Source organism: Pteropus medius, unplaced genomic scaffold (genome assembly GCF_902729225.1).
Source record: "Pteropus medius unplaced genomic scaffold, Ma_sr-lr_union100, whole genome shotgun sequence".
Lineage (NCBI taxonomy): Eukaryota > Metazoa > Chordata > Mammalia > Chiroptera > Pteropodidae > Pteropus > Pteropus medius.
The window spans coordinates 6953759-6960160 of record NW_024349797.1 but is presented as its reverse complement, the minus strand read 5'-3'; the positions used below and the strand labels follow the sequence as shown (position 1 = coordinate 6960160).

Genomic DNA, 6402 nt, shown 5'->3' with positions numbered 1-6402 from the left:
TAATGGGTCTCAATACAAAACACATTTATTTGGGTTAGATTTGGCTGGTTGGTATTTTTCCCTCATTTCCAGTAGCTTGCCAGATCAATTTATGCTCAGTGGTGTCACAAGGAGTTAATGTAATGCTACCCATTGTGACATACTTACATAATTTATGTTTAACTTTAAAATTCAGTGAATAGTTGTCACAGAGAATAGGCACTTTTATAAATCACCAAAATAAATAATGAACGTCTCTTCTGATGAAGGTTCCGGGTTTAGAAAGTTCTAGTCTGAAAAAAACATAAAGGAAGAGAAAGTGGAAAGAGGGAAGAGAGAAAGTAACAAGTAATTCAGCAAAATATTTTTTTCTTGTTTTTGTCAGGGCCCCGTTTCTCAAAATAATGCCCAATGGGCATTCACAAATCGATACAGTCTTCTATGTTGGTACATACCCTCAGCAGTTAATCTTCCAGTCTTTTTTATTTAAAGTAAAAGGATTTCCCTGATTTTCCTCCTGTCTTCAATCTTACAAGGTAATTTCAAAATAACATCTATTCATTAACTACATGAGCATATGGATCAAACATACATTGACAGATTTCTATGTAAAAATCATTGATAAATAGCAACCTATGGCAGAGTGTGGAATGGAAAATGGGCAGGAAGAGGCTTGAAGGAGAAAGTGGAGCTGCTCAGTGGGAGGCCATCCAGATCAATTTGATTAGATACAAAATTATTTAGCAGTTTTTCTGATGACTGGCAAGAAGATTTACAAGTATTTGAAATGAAATCTTTTTATCTTGCAAAATTAAAAACAATATTAAGGGGAGAGGAAGAACTGATGCTAGACTTACAAAGGGTAGGAAAAACTCTGAAAGCAGAAACACTGAGAGACATAGAACAGGTAGCATCAAATTATAAATGAGTCTGTAAAGCATGAGCCAGATAAAAAGAAGTTCTATTTGTTTTTTGTCATAATGTGTAATGGATATGTCAGGAAGAACTGAAGTGTGTGTGTGTGTGTGTGTGTGTGTGTGTGTGTGTGTGTGTGTGTGTGTGTTTTCAGTCCTTTAAATTTAAATTTAGAACTTGCAGATATTATGCACTTTTTTAAAAAGCAAAAGTTTGTGTAATTAGAACAAAACTTTGCATGACTATTTACGCTGCTCTAGACCTTCCCATACTCATCCAGATGGCAGTGCTTTGTCTTTCTTCTGTCTTTCTTGTTGAACATGGGCAAGGACATGAGACCTGCTGGCCTCTTCTAGGACATACCAGCTCTCTTTACCTTGAACTCAGACTATTTACATGGTCTAATATAAAATTTGCTTTGAAATTTCTAGTCCTTTTGGTTCTTAAATAGAGCATGTGTTATCACAGTTCATTGGAAAAAATGAATTACGAGTTCCTCAGAGTTCCTTCCTGCTTTTTTGCTGTCTCCTTTTCTGGGCACAGAGAGAGCAATAAAGATTTATCACTTGGTTTGGGTTCCAAATCTCTCCTAAAAACTTGGGAAGAAGAATCTCTAGTTTTAAGAAATATTCCTATTGGTTATCTATTTAATCTTAGTGTTTTATATGACATCACATTTATTACTTAGATATAGATTTGTGGTAGGCAATGCGGACTCTGAAAATACTTAAATGTAAATTATAATATCATTAGGGACGAGGTGTGTAATGAGATAAGTATTTAGGCCTATGATGCAACAAACATAGGGTTTGTGGAAAACTCAGAATGTTTAGTTCTCATACTAAATCCTATGAAATAAAAATAGTGTGTTAACTACATTTTACAGATGAGGCAACTGAGGCAGAGAGAGATTAAGTAAAATTTCCTCCAAATCACAAAGCTAGTCCTGATTAGAACTAAATTTAATCCAGGTTGTCTGGCACCAGAATCAATGTTCTGAGTAGTAAGAAGCATCATTTTACAACCAAACATCAGGTGGCCTACAAGGATAGAATATTACAGAAAGAGAAAATTACTCAAATTGCTTAAATAATGGCCACAGTCAAGGAAATAAGAAAGAGAGTTTAATATCAAAGCTCCCCCCCACCTTTTTTTTTTATCGGGGGTCATCTCATTGTTTCTATCTCTGAATGAAGCCAGGTCAGGGCCTGCAGGAGCAAGTGTCCAGTGGGATCTCATGACAGGAGTGCAGTGCCATAGGACGAAGGGTCCTAGAAGAGTCCAAAAGGTATGTGTAACGTGGCAGGGTTACTCAAAAACAGGCCAGAGGCACTAATGGAGAGGAGGACCATATATTCTGCAAATATCTCCAGAATCCCTCACAGAGCTTACGAAATGTTTCAACAGAAAATACCCACATGAAAACTTTGAGACTGAAATTGAAGCACACAAAAGGAAACCATCCATTTGGAGATAATTCTTAAGACAAGAGAAAGACTAATAAATCATTTTGACTTTTTGAAATCTAGTAGTTTTCTTAAATACCTATTAAGAATGGATCATATTAGTCTACAGCTATGCCACCCTGAACAAGCCCGATCCCATCTAATCTCGGAAGCTAAGCAGATTTGGGCCTGGTTAGTACTTGGATGGGAGACCACTTAGAAAGACAAGGTGCTGTAGGTGTAAAAAATAAAAAATAAGGGATTGTAAACTGAAAAGGTCCTTGCAATCTGTGAGGGCAACCAAGGGTTGCCTCGCCTAAAAAAAAAAAAAAAAAAAGAAAGAAAGAAAAAAAGAATGGATCATATTAGCTAATATCTTCATTAGGAATAACGAAGTACATTACTTCATTGATCTTTATCATTGCTAAAAAAGAAACTTGTCGATAAGAAAGCTCATGAGTGATTCATATATACCTTTTCTCAATTTTCAGGCTTTTTTTTTTTTTTTGCCATTTTATGACCTTGAAGTTCTCCCCGCCTCCCTGGCCTCTCCCTGCAAACCACCACCCTATACACTTTAGAGTGACCCTTAAATTTTAGAGAGCAGAGGCAGGTGCCTGGCCTGATTCTCTCTGACATTTCTCAGACCGTAGGGAAAAAAATATGGTGATACAAGGATCCTATGCACAAGCGATTGCGTCAGCACTGGTCTAGGTAACAGATGCTTCTGTAATCTACAAACTTGCTCTAAAGATACTCTACGATCCCAATCCCAAGGTTTTAAGAGAAAATTTTGTGAGTACATTTCAATCATCATAAACACCTTTGATGAAAGACAGTATATTGCAGTAATTCTGAAAAATATTTTTTGCTTCTGTAGATTTCCCTGCCAACGCTCTATGGGTTAGATACAAAAAAAAATCTTTCCCCCTCTTGATCTTTCATCCACACTCTCTGATAGAGCTGACAGCAGACTCAATCAGCTTGCTATACCCATTGGCCAACTGGAAGAAGCAGGGAAGACAGAAAAACATTTCTAGTTACTTGCTAGGACTCATGCTAAATCACGTGATTTCTGAGCTTTAACTAAAGGGAGGGAGGAGGGTGAGAGAGAGAGAGAGAGAGAGAGAGAGAGAGTGTCTGCTAACTTGGGTCTACATCACTGCAATTTGCAGCTGGCAACAATCAAAAGAGAAATGGCTTTCATACCTGAGTAGCTTTTTAATTTTTCTCAACAAAACATGTATTGGTGTTAGGAGGGCTCTGTTGGTAATTGTGGCTGGCTGCATTATGTGGCACTTTGGCCAGTAATTCCCCCATGCGGTTTCCAAGTGTTTGTGTATAAGGGTTTTATACATTAAGAACACATAAGCATCAGGGTAAAGGGGCTGGTCTCCAGTTGGTGCAATACAAATGCTCTGATGTCTGGGTGCTTTGATGAAATGGAGAGGCATGCCAGCATTGTCAGAGCATCTGGGCTGGGTTCTTTAGGCCTCTGAAATGATGCTCTACTCTAATAGGCAATGGACCAGGATTAATAAAGAAGCCAAGTTGCTTGAAAATGAATGCACCTGTTCAGTAGGAAGAGATTTTCCAGCCTCACTTCTGTGATTCTCAGGTATTGTCTATGAATACAAATGATCAGGTCCCTATGTCTTCCTTTTCGTCCTATGTCCAATAAACATGTTTTGTTTTTTAACTCGGGAAACTGCCTATTATAGACCTGTGCTTTAGACTGGCTCTCTTCCATTTCCTGCATTGAGATAGCTTAAGATTGTTTTTCTAATTCTCAGCCGAATAAAACACCTCTCTCATCAGTAAACAAAGTTTTAACTCTTCTATAGTGTAGAGTCACAACCCCCATTTCTATGGCAACATGTTTGTGTAAGGGATAATTTCTTTTATCCTGACTGGCTGGTGTTACTTTGTCTGTGGAAGGGTTTTATTGTTAGATTCCTAAACATCCTTATCCCAGATCCAATCTCACTCTTGCCTTCTTAACTCCGGTTTTCACCTCTATTTGATTAACTGCATAGCTATTGAGTCAATCCACAATAGCCATGACCTCAACTAGGCATGGGCATCTTCAGTCATCTTTTCATATTTGATTATTCAGTTATTCAAAAAATATTTACTGTTGTGCCTGATAGTCACAGGAAGTGGGACAGTGTCTCTTTCTTCAAAGAGTCTGTGCTCTAATAAAGAAGACAAATGTGAACAAATTATGGCTCCAGAAAGCACATTTGAGTCAGAAGTCAACAAAGGAAAAGTAAACGTAGATAGTTCATTATCTATGTTTTAGAAATTCATTATCTATGTGCGTGTCTTGAAAATGCTGAAGTAATTAATAGGATATGTAAATCTAAATTGTGTTACTTGTTGAGGGCATTTATTGCTGGACAACATTAGGTACATTAATTCAACAAAAATGCTTATTTTAGTACACCTCTGTGCTAGCCATTGACCTTAAAGATCCTACAGATACCAAGGTGATGCCATCTGTCCTCTGCTTCAGGGAGGTTACAGTCAAGTATCTGAGAGAAGAATTCAAACATTATATTAGAGTGGTAATGTGGGGAGGAGGCAAGAGAATTAAAAATGTTAATCAAGCCACAATCAGAGACTGCAATGTGCTGATCAGCCCTGCAGCCAGGCTAGGAGGGCACCTGCAGAACAAAGGAAGATTTCTACTGGGATTTCTAGCAGCCCATTTTCCACACCTGTGACTGGGGAACCAGGAACCAAGAGTCATTCCCTATGGCTAAAACCATGGGGGACCTATGGATGAAAGGCTGGAAACTGCCAGCCGGCCTGTCACTCTACACATCTTTTCACATGAGTATGTATACTCTTCCCCTTCCTCACTCTCTGTCCACATCAAAGGAAATGGGTTAATAAAGTCTTTTAAACAATAACTCACAGGAACTAAAGGATGAGATATAAACTGAATTCCCTGAACACTCAGGGTCCCTCTCAGTGCCTTTATTCTGTCTCTCACCATCCCTCTCACTCTCTCTGAGAGGAGACCATGCTGTTTGTGGAGTGTTCCCCCTTTTCTAATAAACTTTCCTTTTGACTCTGACTTTGATATGTGTGTTGAATTCTTTCTTCACTCTGCCAATGGACCCTCTTCTCTTGGTACAGGGCTTCGTCTCCCAGCACCGACTCGGGGAAATTTGCCCTGTCCTGCATCAATGGGAGATATGTTCTGAATAGGAGTCCCAGGAGGGCTTGCCCGCCGGTGAGCACTCAACCTGTCTGAGAGGTGGCGAAGTCCCCACGGAAGGCTCTCTTCTTTCAGGGTTGAGCTTTATCCAAGTGGAAATGGACAAAGGCATTCCACCAGGGGAAAGAGTATGTGTAAAGAGTCAAAAGCAGAAAAGCAGCATGACTCTTTCTACATAGCAATAAACATAAATAATATTATCATTCAGTGAGGTTTTTTTTTTTTAGAACCAGTTTTCACTTTCAAAGTACTGGGTAGTGCATGGTGAAATTTAATCTGCATTTCGATTAGAAAATGAAAAACAGGTATTGTTTCATCGGTCAAGAGGAAGCGAGAATGGTCATGGTTCCATAGTGTAGCAGTTAGCGTGTCTGCTTTATACGCAGAAGGTCTCAGTTCGTGCACCAGTGGAGCCACGGTCCATGGTCTACGGCCGTGCCACCCTGAACAAGCCCCATGTCTGATCTCGGAAACTAAGCCTGGTTAGTACTTGGATGGGAGACCATCTAGGAAGACCAGGTGCTGTAGGTGTAAATAATAATAAATAATAATAATACAAAAAAAAGAGGAAGCAAGAAAAATCCACTGTCGGCATAAGCTATGTCTACCCTGGAGCTCTGCTGCCATATTGCCTCTGGAACAGCCTTTGGGGTATTGTGTCTTTCCTCTGAGATAAGAGCTTCACCTTGTGCTTTGTCAGGGCTGGTCTTGGCCTGCAAGGGATGCTCTAGAGACAGCAGCATTTCCTTCATTATTCATAAATGATAATTTAGATGTTATCTGGAGCTTTGCCATTTGGGAACATTTTTTTTTAAAACAATCTTAACAAACTATTTA

General features: G+C 39.1%; 1 pseudogene; it reads left to right on the top strand.

The window, feature by feature from the left end:
* Nucleotides 1-2461: 2461 nt before the first annotated feature.
* On the top strand, nucleotides 2462-2580 carry LOC120619893 (uncharacterized; annotated as a pseudogene).
* Nucleotides 2581-6402: the final 3822 nt, after the last annotated feature.